The following is a 16,700-nucleotide window of genomic DNA, read 5'->3' as shown; positions in this document are numbered from 1 at the left end:
AGCTTTTGCCAAAGGTAGTGCTATGCATTATGTCCAGAGATCTCCACCTTGGTCTTGTCTGTCCAGAGGACATCGTTCCAGAGGTCCTGAGAAGTCGTCTTCTTCTTAAGATGCAGCTTTGCAAACCCAAGCTGTGCTGCCATGCACATTTTAGAGAGAAGAGGTTTTATCCTGACATCCCTTCCAAACAAACCAAACTTGTTCAGTCTCTCTCTGATTGTACTGTCATTGAGTTTAACATTGAACATACTAACTGAAGTTTGGAGAGTCTGAGATGTAGCTTTTGATTTTATTTGCTCTTTGTTGCATCATCTAAACTTGAATTTGCTGAGATGTCCACTGCTTGGAAGATTGACCACTGTCTTGTTTTCCACTAGTGAAAAATTGTTCTCACTGTAGAATGATGGACACCCTTTTCAGATTGCTGCTTGCCAAAAACTGCCAAAACCTCTGCTTTTATGGAGATGGTTACACCTGCTGATGATCAGTTAATCAAGTGCATTTGATTAACAGTAGCTGGCTGCTGCTTAACCGTAAAGATGTACTCAGTGTTTCATGTGATTGTATAAGTGGTAGACACTCCCGTCCACAGCTAGTTCCCAGGTGACTGTTGACGTGTCATGTTAATGTTTGTTTTGAATGGATACAATGTTTTATTTTCCACATTCTTTTGCATGTTTCAGACGTGCCCGTTTTTAAATTAACAGACAGAGGATTCAAAATCCCTCATCTGTTAGCGGAACTAAATGCACTCACAGAAGGCGATTGTGTATGGTTCTGAATGTTAAATACACGCACACTCTCTTACTGTCAGTCACACACACTTTCAGAAGACATATCCAATTTGTCTTTTTAACACTGCTCCTCACACGCGCACTCACATACGCTCCAAAACGCACTATCCACCACACTCTTTCCTTCAAACATAAATCCCTCGCACATCCTAACATGCTTCGCTAGCTTTCCATCTCCACACCACCACCACCTCCTCCTCTCTCCCTACCATCCCCTCCACTCTGTGTTTCAGAGTAATGTGAGCCAGCAGCCGTAACACTGGGGTGGGGAGTGTGGGGATGTTGATGTATGGTGGAACTAAAGCAACCCTGCCGATCGATAATGTAAACAGGAGCGAAGAGAGGCGGTAAATAAGGCCAACTCCTGACAGAACTGTCTACCTCAGGTGACGGAGAGAGTGAGCCGAAGGAGGGGAGAGAGCGAGAGATTGGGAGCAGGGAAGAGGTTGTGAAGGGGAATATCTAATACAGGGACATGGGGACAGACAACGATGTAGGGCTAAAGAGGATAATGGAGGGATGAGGAAAGGGTGGAACAAATGGGGCAAGAAAAGCGAGGCATGGGAGGGATGAAGGGACTGAAAAATATGAAAGAAAAGAGGTGGAGAAAGACAGGAGCTGATGGAGGCACGGAGGAGCAAGCAGAGGTTGAGTGGATGAGGTAATGGCAAAAGAGGGAGGGAGGACAAAAGAGGAAAGTGAAGCAGAAAGATGGAAGTGAGGAAGAATGGATGGAAGCGAAAATGGGGAAAGGAGGGGGGAGACGAGTGGAGGAGACGACGGCTTCAGCAATGAGGATAAACGGCCACAGCAATTATAGATTACAATTCAATTTTAGGAAAAAACAGTGGCGGCATCTGCTTGCAAGTTTGTGGTAGCAGTGACATTTAACTGATGACATGCAGATGGATGACCAGCAAGTGACCTACTGTTGAACCAAATCGGGACGACACGTACAGTACGACAAAAACACACACACATGCACACACACACAGGGCCGATTTGTGATCCTAGTCACCGCTGGAGGCTCCGTTGATGCATTGGCATGGCTGAACAATTCTTTGAGAATACCACGCACTCGCCGCGTGCCGCTACGGGACTAGTGGGTAAACACACGCTCACGACAACGTCAACAATCGCACAGCCCGTGCACAAACACACGTGGCGATCAAATGTGTGCCTGACTGTTTTATTATGTTTGCATTGCACTCCATTGTGTTTGTCGTTTTATTTCCGGTCGTGCGTGTTTAGTAATTAAACAACAGTGTCTGTGAGCGTTTCATTTTAACAACTTTGCACTTTCTGATCAGTCTCTGCTGGGATTTAAAGAATTATCTGCAGCTTTCTCAAACACTATAAATTGCCCACCAAGTGATGATTCACAGTGGTGATTCATCATATAGCCAATTCTTGGGAGCTCTTGAATTTGCAGTTTTAATGACGTGCCATTTCTCACATCCGTGCATAAAATTATTATTTATTTATTTATTTGATATTATATTTTGCACTATCCTACTGTATATTACTGTATACTTGTATTCTATTGAACATATTGTATATCTTATTCCTCTGCTCCTCTCTCTTGCTGCATTGAGCATGTCCCAACAGCTCAATGCAGGGTATTTAAGATACAGCAGTTAGTTACATAACATTTTTATGCAATCGTAATGTTTTAAACAGTGCACAACAACAGTGGCTTAAGTTATATTTTATTAAAAGTTAGAGTCGGATTTCGTTATTTCTCCAGGCAGGTGCTTGAATTCCTGAATACAAACCCTGTCCCCATTAAATTTTTTTCTTTACCTGGAAATAGAAAAGGCCATGAAGAGCACTGAAAGTAATCAATAAAGTAATTCTAAAATTAATTCTAATCTATATTGGGAGCCAGTGAAAAGAGGCTAAAGCGGGGCTGATGGAGCAGTGTCTGTGATGAGCTCAGAATTCAGATGAATTTTTACATCAGGCTTTTACTGAGAAAAAACAGAGATAAGGCTTGTAGAAAGCCTGATAAACAACAAGTAAAGCTGATTATTGACTTTCAGCCAAGTGATAATGTGATGATTTGATCTCATCTTATTATTCTTCCTGTTTGTGCTGTTTGAACTAATAATTTTATGGAGGCTGTGATTAACAACTGTTGTATTTTTAGAGCTTAAGCGGGAAAATTGGGGGGGTTTTTTGGGTTTTTTTGAAAACTGACAAGTCAGAACTGTTTTGATAATTGTTTTATTATTTAATTCAATTATTAGGTATCACAAATTCCGTGTTTTAGCCCCTGAGCCTCTGTTTGAATGTTTTCTGCTTTTCTTGGCTTTTTGGGTTTAAAAATAAATATCATCTTGGGCCCGGGGAAATTAAAAGAGACATTTTTGATTATTTTATTTTTCTGATCTAATGACTCAAATCATGGATAGCAAATAGGGTGACACATTAATGCAGTGCTTAACCGCACACTGTTTTTAGAATCGGTTGGATTATTTGTGATTTTCCACGCCTGTGTTGTATCATCATGCTTGTCAATTTAGCTGACGCTTTGCCACGACATCAGTGTTTATTGTGTTTACAGCTTAATAAGCTGACTCCTGGCCACTTTATTAGGTATACTTTGCTTCTACTGAGTTTGAACTGCCTTAATTCTTAATGGCACAGATTCAACAAGGTGCTGGAAACATTCCTGGGACATTTTGGTTCACATTGATGTGAAAACATCACACAGTTGTTACAGATTTGTCTGCAGCACATCCATGATGTGACTCTCCCGTTCCACCGCAAAGGTGGTCTATCGGATGGAGATGTGATAACTGTAAAGGTCATTTGAGTACAGTGAACTCATTGTCATGTCTAAAAACTGGTCTAGGATTTGTTTGAGAGTTTGAGATGGTTTGATGTTTATGGCATGGTGTGTATCCAGCTGGAAGCAACTGTCCATAGATGGGCTGGGACTTATATGGTGTCTTTCTACTCAGTTGAGCACTCAAAGCACTTTCTGCTCCTCTCTAACTCTCAAATTCTGCCACAGAAATTTAAGTTCATCACACCAGACAATATTTGTCCAGTCTGTTATTGTCCAATTTTGGCGACCCTGCCTGAGTTGTGGCCACAGTTTTCTGTTCTTAGTTGAGAGGAGTGGCACCGGATGTGGTCTTCTGCAGCTGTGGCCTATCTGCTTTGACGTGTTGTGCATTTCAGAGATGCTCTTCTGCATACCTTTGTTGTAACAAGTGGATATTTGAGTTACTTTTACCTTCCTATCAACCCAAAGCAGTCAGGCCATTCTCATCTGACCTCTGACATCACAAGCTATTTTCACAGAGAGAACTGCCGCCCAGTGGATATTTTCTCTTTGTCGCACCAACCTCAGTAAACACTAGAGATGGTTGAGTGAGAAAATCCCAGCAGTAGTTTCTAAAATACTCAGACCAGCATGTCTGTCACAGTCAGAGTGACCCGAATCACCTTTCTTCCTCATCCTGATGAACAGTTTAAACTTGAGCCTAAATGCATTGAGTTGGTGTCGTGTGATTGGCTGATTCAGTAGATAATGCACTAACAAATAGTCGAACAGGTGCATCTAACAAAGTAGCCAGTGAGTATACACAATAATGTGACTGTTCTAATATTAATATGTATTTTTATATTAACCGCTGACTGTTAATTAACTTTAATCAGTATCAGTGTCTAAGTCGAGCCCTTTGTCCTTCTCCTGGGAGTCTTTTTTTAAACTTTGAGATGTCGTTCAGTTCAGTATATTGATGACTGCTTTGCTTTGTCATGCCTCACTGCAAGTGACACTTCTTTTTAAGAGGCTGACTCGCTTTCAAATAATCTGTGGATTACCAAAGTTAAATGTGTGATTTTTGCCTGGGTTTTCTATCGATAGGCTGGTGAAGACATAATGTAGAAGAAGTATAGCAGAGTCCACAGAGCATATTGTTGTTGCTGGCTGATATTGTGGTACTTAACAGCTAATGGGCCTGCAGCCGGTGCTTATTGAAAATACTGCAAACAGTGACTGGCGGGGGATTAACTCTGGAATGAGCTTCAGCATCGTCTCTGAGCTGAGATTTGGAGCAAATGTGGACTGAGAGGAAAGATGGGCGGGAGATGTGCAATCATCAGGGTTATCAAGTTTAATCCTCCCTTTGCAGATTACAGATGTTTGTATGAATTAGCCCCACGCCACCTCTTGAAGGATCATTGCTGCCGAGAAGCTGCGGTAATGATTTGTCACTCGCACAAACACACAAAACATTAACACTCGAGCTCTTGCTCTTAAACAAAAGCCTAATGTTGCATTAATGCACCCTAAAAACCCAATGAGCCGTAGCTCGAGCTGTTAGTGTCCAGAAGCCAACATTAAAGTGTTTCTGTTGCTGGTGTATTTAATAACCACCTTAAATTTCAAGCAATATGTTGGAAGTGATGCACAGTGGTGACTGTAAGTTTGACAGCTGTTCAAATAAAATAATTAAATGATTTAAAGAAATGAAATGTTACACTTAAGAGAAGAGAAACGTATCCATTTATAAAAATGATGCAGTATAACATATCTGCAACAGGGAAAAAGTATGGCAACCTTTCCTGTGACCTCTTAGTGCAACAATAACTCCAATCAGACATTTCTGGTTACTGCTGATCAGCCCTGCACACTGGTTTGGAGAAATTAAGGGCAATTGTTTGATATAAACAGCTTCATCTATGAGATGTTTCCTCACTTGAAGTGATCACTCCACACCATTTCTGTTGAGTGAAGATGAGGGCTTGAACTCTGCCAATCCAAAAGTTTATCGTTGTTCTTCTCTAAGCTTTCTTTGATTAAAAATAAGGGCTGTCATCTTGGTGCACAACTCTCTTTGTTTTGAGGTTGAAGGCACAGAAAGATGTCCTGATGTTGTTCTCTAAGATTGGTTTGTGTAATTCAGAATTGTTCTTATCATTGATGTTGGCCTGAAACTGGTCAAACCAATGAGATGAACTTACTGGGTCCAGTTCTTATGCTGGAGAGGAGCATTTTCATTTCTTTTTTTAAACATAATACTATTTTAATTCTCTGCCCCACCCTGAGCCTGGTTCTGCCGGAGGATCCTTCCTGTTAGAAGGGAGTTTTTCTTTCCCACTGTCACCAAATTATCATCTTAAAGAAAGAAAGAACACTTTAAAGAAATCATTAAAAGACAAAAATTACCATTAACATGTATAAACATTTCGGACCACAACTGTACATCCATCTTTTATACTATCTGTGATTCACACACCTGTCTTGGTTGTTTTAGTGGACCACAAAATGGTTTTGTAATGGTTTCCAACCTGAGGAGCATCAATAACTCTTTTTCCAAAATCCCCAAAACTCTAATTTTTCATGTCACCATAAATCTCCACTAATGTGTCACCTTCAAATTTACTGCTAAACTTGTGGGCAAAAGTACTTGATCCTCTAACAAATTTGTAATATTGGCAAATTTTCCTCAGTAAATAAATCACTGAGTATGTCATGCTTTCTCTCAGTTGTTTAGTTGGGTTTTCTTTAATTCTGTTTTTAGAACCTTTGTCTTTTGGTTTATAAAGTAATTTAGAGAAACATAAAAGCTTGACAAACTTTGAAGTAGCACTATAGCTTTATCCTCTGATAATCTATGCAATAGGAGAATATTGGTTTATAATAGCCATGGTAATACATAAACAGGCTTTGATTGGAGCACTTATTATTCCTTCTGTGTGGGTTCATGCACTCAGACTAAGTGATTTCTCAGGGACTGCACTTTGCTTCATTAGTGAGCAGTTTGTTGAAGGACTGTCACGTTACTCAGACAACTCTCTTTCATTCTAGATTTGTGGAGTCCACTGCAAGCAGGACTCCCATATCAGGCTGTGGTACAGACTTTCATCCACACGCTTCTGGTCTTCGGGGCACACGGAGGCATCACAGCGTTCAGTTTTTCATAAGTTGCCATAGCAGTAAAGCTCTTCGTCTTCAGCTTAATGATTGCAGGAGGAGTGTAGTCTGCTGAAACAGTTGCTCATTGTTTTGGCTTTGTGGGTTACAGCTTTGCTGTTATGCCCCACTTTGACCATTTATATAGAGCCATTTTCAGCTAACACTAAAGGCTGTTGAAAAAGCATGCTGTACTATATCTGTCGTGCTTTAAACATTGGAGTTGAGCTCTTTAACATAGGGAGTACTTAGTAGCTAAAGAACCACATATTTCCCCCAGGAAATGATAAAGACCTTAACAGAGCTAAAAGAAAAGCGGATACTCAGTAAACAAATCAAGTGAATGTTAATGTTGCGCTTTATCTTCAGGCTTTGTAAAGAGGTAACTTTTTTCTAACACATGAAACTTCTGAAATTATTTAAATACAAACTCAGATGAACAACAACATGTGGAATATTAGTGTAAGCAAAATGAGTAGGCAGTGTGTGTTAAACCAAGTATATCTCATAATTCAGTAGCTTGTAGAAACACCTATAGCATCAATAATTTAAACTTATCATAACTACATCAGTTGTAGCAATTTTAACCCCCTCTTCTACTAGTTGTTTCAGCTCATTGAGGTTTGCAGCCATTTTTTTATATATTGTCTAACCTTGGGATGAAATTGTTGGACGTCCACTCCTGGGAAGATTGACAGCTATCTAGAATTTGTTCCACCTGTAAATAACGGTTTTGTAGAATGATGGACTTCAGTTTGTTTTTTGTTTTTAATGGCCTTTAACCCTTCCCAGATTGATGGGGAGTAATGATTGCCTCTCCAAAAATCATTCCGATGTCTTTCCTTTTTGGCATTGTTGTAATGCATAACTTACTGTTCCAGACAAGCAGACTGCCAAAACATCTGCTTTTATGGAGGTGCTCACACTTGATGATCATAATCATGTGCATTTGATTATCAGGAGCTGGTTGTTTCTTAATCTCTTCATTTCATATTTTCCCCATTTTCCTGTATGATAAATGACTGTCATTGTAGCTCATCTGAGATTAGATTTACCTAATTTTAAGAACTGCTGAGGGCCAGAAGATGTTCTGATAACAGGTGATATTTTATTTTTATATTTTATTATATTTTAGGTGCCATTTTTATACCTTGTTGCTCTTCCTCCAAATGAAGAACAGTTAATGCAGCTGTGTCAAATTAAAACTTAAGGGGTAAATAATTAAATAAAATGACATGTAAATGCATGTTGATATCTGATAATGGAAATATAAAATTTCATTTTTTTTAAATTAATGTAATTATGAAATATATTTGTTATGGTTTATTTAAACTGTAGATTATTAGCTGGCTCTATTGTAGGGTCATTATAAAGCGCCTTGACCTTACTGTTAGTGTTAAATTCAACTGTATTAAAATTCAGGGTTTTTTATTCCTTATATAGCTTTTTAAGTTCCATTTTAGTTACTTTTACTTCCAAAAAATATAGAGATTTTACATTTTCTGTATTTAGTCATGTGATTTCTACATGTTTAGTTTTTTACATGATATAAAATAATAATAAGCACAGGCGCACAGATGTTCACAAACTTCACTGCACTAGCTTTTGTAGGCTTAAGTCCCTTAATGCTCTTCAGATATGTGAAAATAAAAATTATTTTCTTTGTTTCTTGAAAAAAACAACCCTTTTTTTTTAAACCTTTACATAACTTTTTTTTTTAAAGGAAAAACACGGTAATAGAACAAAATTACAAGTAGTACGACTTGCACAGGAAGTCTCGGTCATAATTCGGTATGTTGAAAATGCTGAACCAAAAAAGTTTCTTGTTTGTTCTTTGATTTCAGTCAGTGGCTCAAAACTCCCACTTTCTGACCTGTATGATGAAGTACAAAGATGCTGTATATACTTCAAGGCCTGAAATCTGACAAGTTTGTGCCATGCTGCTTCTAATCTGGCCTGCACCCAGCTAATCAGTCACTTTGCCTGATATCACACATTTCAGTTCATGCATTTGCACTGAGAAGCATTAAAATGAGTGACAAAAGGGTGTTTTTACATCACACCCCATTTAATATACCTTCAGGCTTCAGAATGTTTCCCTCTTAAAAAAAGTGGTATGAGATTCAAATCAGCTTGCGCCTCTTTCCCTGCAGTTTCCTTCTTTCTGGAAGGCTGAGCTCCGTTCCTCTGCCTGCGAATAATGAACAGATCCTGCATGACTAACCAATCCTTCACTGATGTTGGTTAGCTGTCGATGGATACAGCTACAACCATTTCTAACCACAAATAAGTCTGTAGAGGGCATCGGGGAAATGGGTAGAAGCGCACATTTCATTCTTCTGTTATGAATTTCTGCTTCTGAAAAAAGATCACGAGATCATATTTCAAAAAGTCACAAACACTGTGTTAAATCGTTCTGCCTAATGGCCTCCAATCCTCAGAGGGTCCGATTAAAGAGGTTCTGCAGGGCTTCCTCTGTGCTCTGCAATCTGTGGCTTGTTTTGTGTGAGTGACTGAAGCAGCATTAAGGTCCATATTAAGTCGCTTAATTATTAGACTCATTTTGTTTTGAATCGTGAAAAAGAAAAGTCCAGCACGCAGGAGTGAGTTGATTTTTGTTTTTGTTCTCGTTTGTGAAGTTTTGTTCAAGTTTTCAGTGCCTGATGAATGAATCTAGAAATAAATCATAGAAACGGCCTCTGTCTATAATTAATTAATAATTATAAAATATAATTGATCTTGTTACGGTTTTCTTTTCATTGGAGTGAGAGGACTAGCCAAGTCTTCCAATTCTACACGCTTTTTATTCTCCCTTTTTGACAAATGTGAACAAATCCAGGCTCAAGAAACATTCAGGTTCTATATTTGGATTCTCTGAGGCAACTATAGGTGTACCATTGGCTCTTGTGACAAATATCTAATATTCTTAAAGCACACAACTGCACAAAACATCATGAATAAATTGTTAGTTTTCCGTATTAATACTTCCTATGACCTCATTTCCACCAGAAATCTCCTAAAGACATGTCTGTGTTAAATTCTGGTTCTTTTGGATTCTTTCAGGCCAAGAAAGACACGGCTCAAAAGTGGTCCTTTTACTTTAAAAATGATCTTTATTTTACATATCTGGATATGGAGACCTGAACACAAAACACACTACCCCAGGTCTGAAGCACAAACGGAAGCCTAGTTATTTATATACTTGCTCTCTACGTCACACCACACTTTAAGTTTCGATCAAACAGCCTAGTTGGTTTCACTTTCTACTGCAATTACCATGCTTCTGCAAAGGCGTGCAGTTTCCTGTCAGCCTGCAACCTAATTTTACACTGAAGTCTGGGCCTCTCATAAAACACACTAGTCAGCATTCAGATTATATATTTTATTTCCTAATATCTGTCAAAAGGAACCACAATCCATTTGCACAATTACCGAATGATGAGAGTGACACGCATCAAAGGTCCTGCCTCGGAGTGAAGTGGAGAATGGATCCCGCAAACCACAACCAGTGCCATCAATCCAACACCTGAAGAAAACATAAATGAAAAAGCCACTTTCATTGGCAGTACTGTGTAAACTGCAAGTCTTACAGTTGTGTTTTTACAGTACTCTATGCAGTCCAGTAAAAAAACACTAAGTAATGGTTTTCTGTCTTCAGCTGGACTGGGTCTATTTCACATGTCAGATGACAAAAATTCACTTTCCATGGATATGAATTCAGGAGTGTCTTGAAATTTCGGCTTGCCCTTTGGCGTGCTTTGAGTGCAATAAGTTACTCACTGAATCAATGGTAAAATTAGACTGTTTAAGTGCACTTTATTTTGTTTTGTATTGATTTATACCTCTGTCAAGTCTAAAGCTTTACATCTTCTTTCTTTTCTTGTCTCTTAACCACAAAACCTGGAGAGAATTTTTAATGATTTTGGGTTTGTCTAAAGCTAAACAATTAGGAGTGAGCGTGGCTGTGTGATACTGCTAATCTTGTTTTTAATGCCAAGTAACACCCAAGCTGATATCCCCATTGCCAGTAAATGTTTAAAAAGTTTAAAAAAAAAATATAGACTAAACCCATTTAATTTTAAATCATCTTGTTAGTGTAGGTGCTCTTTACCCTGTGCTGGCAGACAGACTGAACCTCAGTACACGGCATAATAAAACTAACTTATATTTGCTGTACCTCAGTACACTGATTCAGTAAAAGGACTAGGTGTTACAATCCCTGATAATGCATTGCTTTAAATGGAGAAAATCTTGAGGGATGGCTGTTATGAGGAAAGGCAGCCCAGAAACGTTACCACCGCCACGCATCGTTGTGTGCCTCAACTTTTGGTCTTTTACCCAAGCTTATCTGCCATTTTTTCCTTCCTTGGTTAGGTTTAGGGATTAGAGCTCTGATGTAGATTATCATATTAAAATTTGGGACACATCGTCAGTATTTGACCTTGGATTCATCGGGTGTTTCGGACATTATCACAGGACACCCTCATCCAGGGAGGACCTGCCAGGGTTGATCAGGCACCGGAGTGTCACTGGTTTATGTTAAATTGTTATTTCTCTTCTTCTTTCTTCAGTTTAGTTTTCTACTGTTTATTTTCGTCTATCTATTCACTGCAACTGAGAAGTAATACTTACCTCTTTAACATTTATGGAGCGTCCAAATCTGCACTAACTACTGTAAAAGATCAGAGGAGAAAACACAGGCTTGGTTTTTAATTATATTGTATTATAATGAAAGAAATGCATGATAAAATAAGTAAATAATGCCCTAATGAATATATATACAGTACTATACAAAATTATTAGGCACCCTTCACTTCTTTTATATTTTGCTTGGAAAACTAAATATAGTGATTTCTCGAAATATTTGCAACACACTTAAAACACATATCCATGAAAAGACAGAAAGTAAAGGTAATAACATTTTTATGAATTTGAAAGTCAATATTTGGTACAAGCACCTTTACTCTGGAGAGGACAATCAATTCAATTCAGTTCTTTTAAAAAAAAAAAAATTACCCTACATCATATATTGAAAATAAATTGACCCTGATTCGCAACACATAAAATGCAACCAAATAAAACAATCTTGTAATATCCCCCAATATTGCTATAGGGTTGAAATTTTTAAATTAAAGGGTTAATAATGACGGGAACATTAACTCATAAAACTGTAGCCTGGATAGACACAGGTTGCTTTGCTGCAGTCAGTGATAATTGTTGCTTTTTATCAGCCCTCTCTGTGTTTTTCCTCACTCTCTCTGTGCGGGCATGAGACCAGACTACTGTACATCATGAACAATATGTAATCACCCCTCACCCTCCACTGACCCCAGCACCCACCTCCGCCCCCACAGGCTGGTCCCACTGGATGAGTTAGAGGGCTGAATTTCTTCCCCAGCACACAACTAAATACACATTTATGTCCAATTACTGAGTTTAGATATGGATTTTTTTTTTTTTAAATTAGAATTGATTCTAAGACAGGAATCTCGGGATTTGGAAACGTCAATATTTCAGTATCAATCCACCCAGCACAGCCAGATTGCAAATAGACAAGCAGACCTTTATATTATATCACATTGTTAGTGAGGGCATGTGACAAATAACTTGTCCTAGATGGATGTAAAAAATAAATAATAATAATAATAAAAAAACAGGGCCCCTTTTAATGAACAGTGAACATGTTTGAGGCTGTGATTGAGCTGTCTGGTGTGAGTGAAATCTGCAGATCAGTCCACACTTTATTCAAGACTCAAGTGTCAAAACTGATCTGAGGTGGAAAAAATCAGAGATTATTTCACCTCATGGGAGCCTGTTAAGAAAAAAAAAGGTGTCTCGTGGTACTAGATGGAAGAAAAAAGCCTTGTATTGTTGAGATTCTTTTCAGTTTGTGTGTGTTCTCGTGTAGAGGCGGTGGTCCAGCCAGGTCTTATGACACCGCTGAGATTCAAGCTGAGCAACATGCTGAGCCTCATCAGAATGTGTGGTGGTGTCGGCGTGGGCGTGTAGAGGCCGGTTAAACCGCAGCTCACCGACAGCAGTCTCTGTTCCTCACTTGGTTTCTGTTTACTAGTATTCCTGTTTTCTCTGCCTCTCCGGTCTTTCCTCAACCTTCACGTCAGTACGCTTCAGTTTATTTAGCCTTTATTTAATCAAATACACAAATTTAAATATTTTTTCTGAGACCATAGAGTAAAACTGCAGCAATTAACTTGACAGAGACAGTATCAATTAGTCGAGCTACGGCTACATGACTGAAAAGCATGAAAAAATATTTCACACAAAACAAATTGGAAACAGTGAAAGATGGTGTTGCTGTGGACTCGCTGAGAGGACAATGTAAAAAAAGTGCTGTGTACTGTTTTCGGTTTGGTAAATAATGGTAGTACTAAAAACTGTTTTCATACGACACCATAGGCTGTGACAAACACCCAGAAAAAATGATTTGCTTGCGGCATCAAAACCAGTGACAGCAGTAGATTCAAAGCTTTCCAGCTCTGTAGTTAAAATCAAATGTTAAACCCTCTGGAAATTTAGATTGAAATAGTAAAAATGCATTTGTGATCTCACAGTTCAGAGCCTCATTAATCATCACAGAAATCAAAGTGAGGGGAAAAAAGTCCAGAAATATTGAGAAAACCTAGTTTAAAATCGGCTTATTTTACTGATTTAAAGTGCCTACATATCATAGCAACACTGGATCACCTTAAATAGACACTCACCAGCCACTTTGTTGGGTACTCAGATTCAACTGCTTGTTAATGCGAATATCTTATCAGCCATCATTGCGTGGCAGCAACTCGGTGCATTTAGACGTGTAGACACGGTGAAAACAACCTGCTGAAGATCAGAAACAGGGAGCAAGGTGATTGAAGCTGGTCTGAATATTTTAGAAAAAGTTGATCTGCTGGGATTTTCCCACACAACCATCTCTACAGGGAGTGCAGAATTATTAGGCAAGTTGTATTTTTGAGGAATAATTTTATTATTGAACAACAACCATGTTCTCAATGAACTCAAAAAACTCATTAATATCAAAGCTGAATGTTTTTGGAAGTAGTTTTTAGTTTGTTTTTAGTTTTAGCTATTTTAGGGGGATATCTGTGTGTGCAGGTGACTATTACTGTGCATAATTAATAGACAACTTAACAAAAAAAATATATATACCCCTTTCAATTATTTATTTTTACCAGTGAAACCAATATAACATCTCCACATTCACAAATATACATTTCTGACATTCAAAAACAAAACAAAAACAAATCAGCGACCAATATAGCCACCTTTCTTTGCAAGGACACTCAAAAGCCTGCCATCCTTGGATTCTGTCAGTGTTTTGATCTGTTCACCATCAACATTGCGTGCAGCAGCAACCACAGCCTCCCAGACACTGTTCAGAGAGGTGTACTGTTTTCCCTCCTTGTAAATCTCACATTTGATGATGGACCACAGGTTCTCAATGGGGTTCAGATCAGGTGAACAAGGTGGCCATGTCATTAGTTTTTCTTCTTTTATACCCTTTCTTGCCAGCCACGCTGTGGAGTACTTGGACGCGTGTGATGGAGCATTGTCCTGCATAAAAATCATGTTTTTCTTGAAGGATGCAGACTTCTTCCTGTACCACTGCTTGAAGAAGGTGTCTTCCAGAAACTGGCAGTAGGACTGGGAGTTGAGCTTGACTCCATCCTCAACCCGAAAAGGCCCCACAAGCTCATCTTTGATGATACCAGCCCAAACCAGTACTCCACCTCCACCTTGCTGGCGTCTGAGTCGGACAGGAGCTCTCTGCCCTTTACCAATCCAGCCACGGGCCCATCCATCTGGCCCATCAAGACTCACTCTCATTTCATCAGTCCATAAAACCTTAGAAAAATCAGTCTTGAGATATTTCTTGGCCCAGTCTTGACGTTTCAGCTTGTGTGTCTTGTTCAGTGGTGGTCGTCTTTCAGCCTTTCTTACCTTGGCCATGTCTCTGAGTATTGCACACCTTGTGCTTTTGGGCACTCCAGTGATGTTGCAGCTCTGAAATATGGCCAAACTGGTGGCAAGTGGCATCTTGGCAGCTGCACGCTTGACTTTTCTCAGTTCATGGGCAGTTATTTTGCGCCTTGGTTTTTCCACACGCTTCTTGCGACCCTGTTGACTATTTTGAATGAAACGCTTGATTGTTCGATGATCGCGCTTCAGAAGCTTTGCAATTTTGAGACTGCTGCATCCCTCTGCAAGATATCTCACTATTTTTGACTTTTCTGAGCCTGTCAAGTCCTCCTTTTGACCCATTTTGCCAAAGGAAAGGAAGTTGCCTAATAATTATGCACACCTGATATAGGGTGTTGATGTCATTAGACCACACCCCTTCTCATTACAGAGATGCACATCACCTAATATGCTTAATTGGTAGTAGGCTTTCGAGCCTATACAGCTTGGAGTAAGACAACATGCATGAAGAGGATGATGTGGACAAAATACTCATTTGCCTAATAATTCTGCACTCCCTGTAGTGTTCAAAGGGAAGGGTTTGAATAGAGAAAATATCCAGTGAGCTGCAGTTACTTTGGTGAAAAAGCCTTATTGATACTAGAGGTCAGAGGAGAATGCATTCTCAAATAACCACTAGTTGCAACCAAGGTTTGCAGAAGAGCATCTCTGAATGCTAAAAGCATCGTAACTTGAAGCAGATGGGCTACAGCAGCAGAAGACCACACCGAGTGCCACTCCTGTCAGCTGAGAACAAAAAACTGAGGCTACAATTCAGGCTCACCAAAATTAGACAACAAAAGATTGGAATAACCTTATTTGTCATGAGGTTTATTGATTTCTGCATCAGCAGGTGGACGGTAGGGTTTTTAACGATCGTCCACAAAACATGAATTCCCTGCTGATTTTCTATGTAGAAAATAGAAATAAAAATAAAAGACTTGGGTCAAGTAGAGGTAAAAAATGTAAACAAAAGGCCGACATGTTGTCAAACTTTAATGGCTAATGTGCCATCAGAGACAGCACAATCAATAACAGTGGGGCAAGGAAAGAAAAAAGAAGTGTACAGTTTGGTGACAAAAAATATATCCGTATAAAATGTTTTATGCTTTTTTGCTATCAGCTCAAATGCAACTTGACACTGATTTTTAGTTGATGTATTTTAAATGTGTGTTAAAGCAAATTTTGATGACTATCGTGTACAGACGAGCTGGATTATATAGACGGAAGGCATCTGAGTTTACACTTGCTTGAAGTGCGATCAGTGCACTGTGTGAGCTGACAGAGAAGGTGGTTTTTTGAAAGCTTAATACATCCAGCCGGTTGCCTGATTTATTTATTTTTGAAGTTATGATGAATAAAACGGTGATATTGGGAAACTCTGCCACGTAGAAACTCTGTTTGAAATGTGAAAAAGTAGACTTTGTTTTGTTTTTCATTGTGCTCATTACTTAAGAAAACCATCCTGCAATGTTAAAATGAAGGTCATCTTGTGTTTTCTGTTTTCCTAACTGAAAGAAAGAGACTCCTCAGTAGAAGAGTACAGCCACAGACATGTTGCTCTATAGTTACAAGCTTTTGGATTTGCTTAGAGCACTTAAATAGAAGCTGTTTGGAGTCCAGAAGCAATGGCTAAAATACAAGAGGTGTTCCATTTAGCTGCGTCAATTAGACTTATGGTGTTACTGCCATGTTCCTGTACATGAACACAAAGAAACATTCAATATTCATTTGGAGCACGGCTAACCTGCATCACCTGGAAGGCTGGTAATCTTCTTCAAGCCCTCGAAGCCCACTCATCGCTTCATGTAGGATGTTCACGGTTTATTTTATCCGGAAATAAAATGGATGGCAATTTCCAAAATTGCACCTCTATGCTAAACAGAATATCAAACCACAAATGTATCCACTGTTGGCCTCTTGGTGTGCACCAGCAGTTCTGGTCATCCACTCTTCTGATGATGGGCACGTTTTATCATACTATCAACATGGATAGA

General features: G+C 39.0%; 1 protein-coding gene across 2 annotated transcripts in view; it reads left to right on the top strand.

Annotated features, from left to right (window-relative positions):
- The window catches only part of macrod1 (mono-ADP ribosylhydrolase 1), a 149,366-nt gene that overhangs the window by 110,024 nt on the left and 22,642 nt on the right, over window positions 1–16,700 (top strand). The window lies entirely within an intron of this gene.

The sequence above is a fragment of the Copadichromis virginalis genome, linkage group LG2 (genome assembly GCF_057382275.1).
Source record: "Copadichromis virginalis isolate Kocher_CV1m ecotype Utaka linkage group LG2, C_Virginalis_male_GT1.1, whole genome shotgun sequence".
Taxonomy (NCBI): domain Eukaryota; kingdom Metazoa; phylum Chordata; class Actinopteri; order Cichliformes; family Cichlidae; genus Copadichromis; species Copadichromis virginalis.
This window is presented reverse-complemented; position numbering and strand designations above follow the sequence as displayed.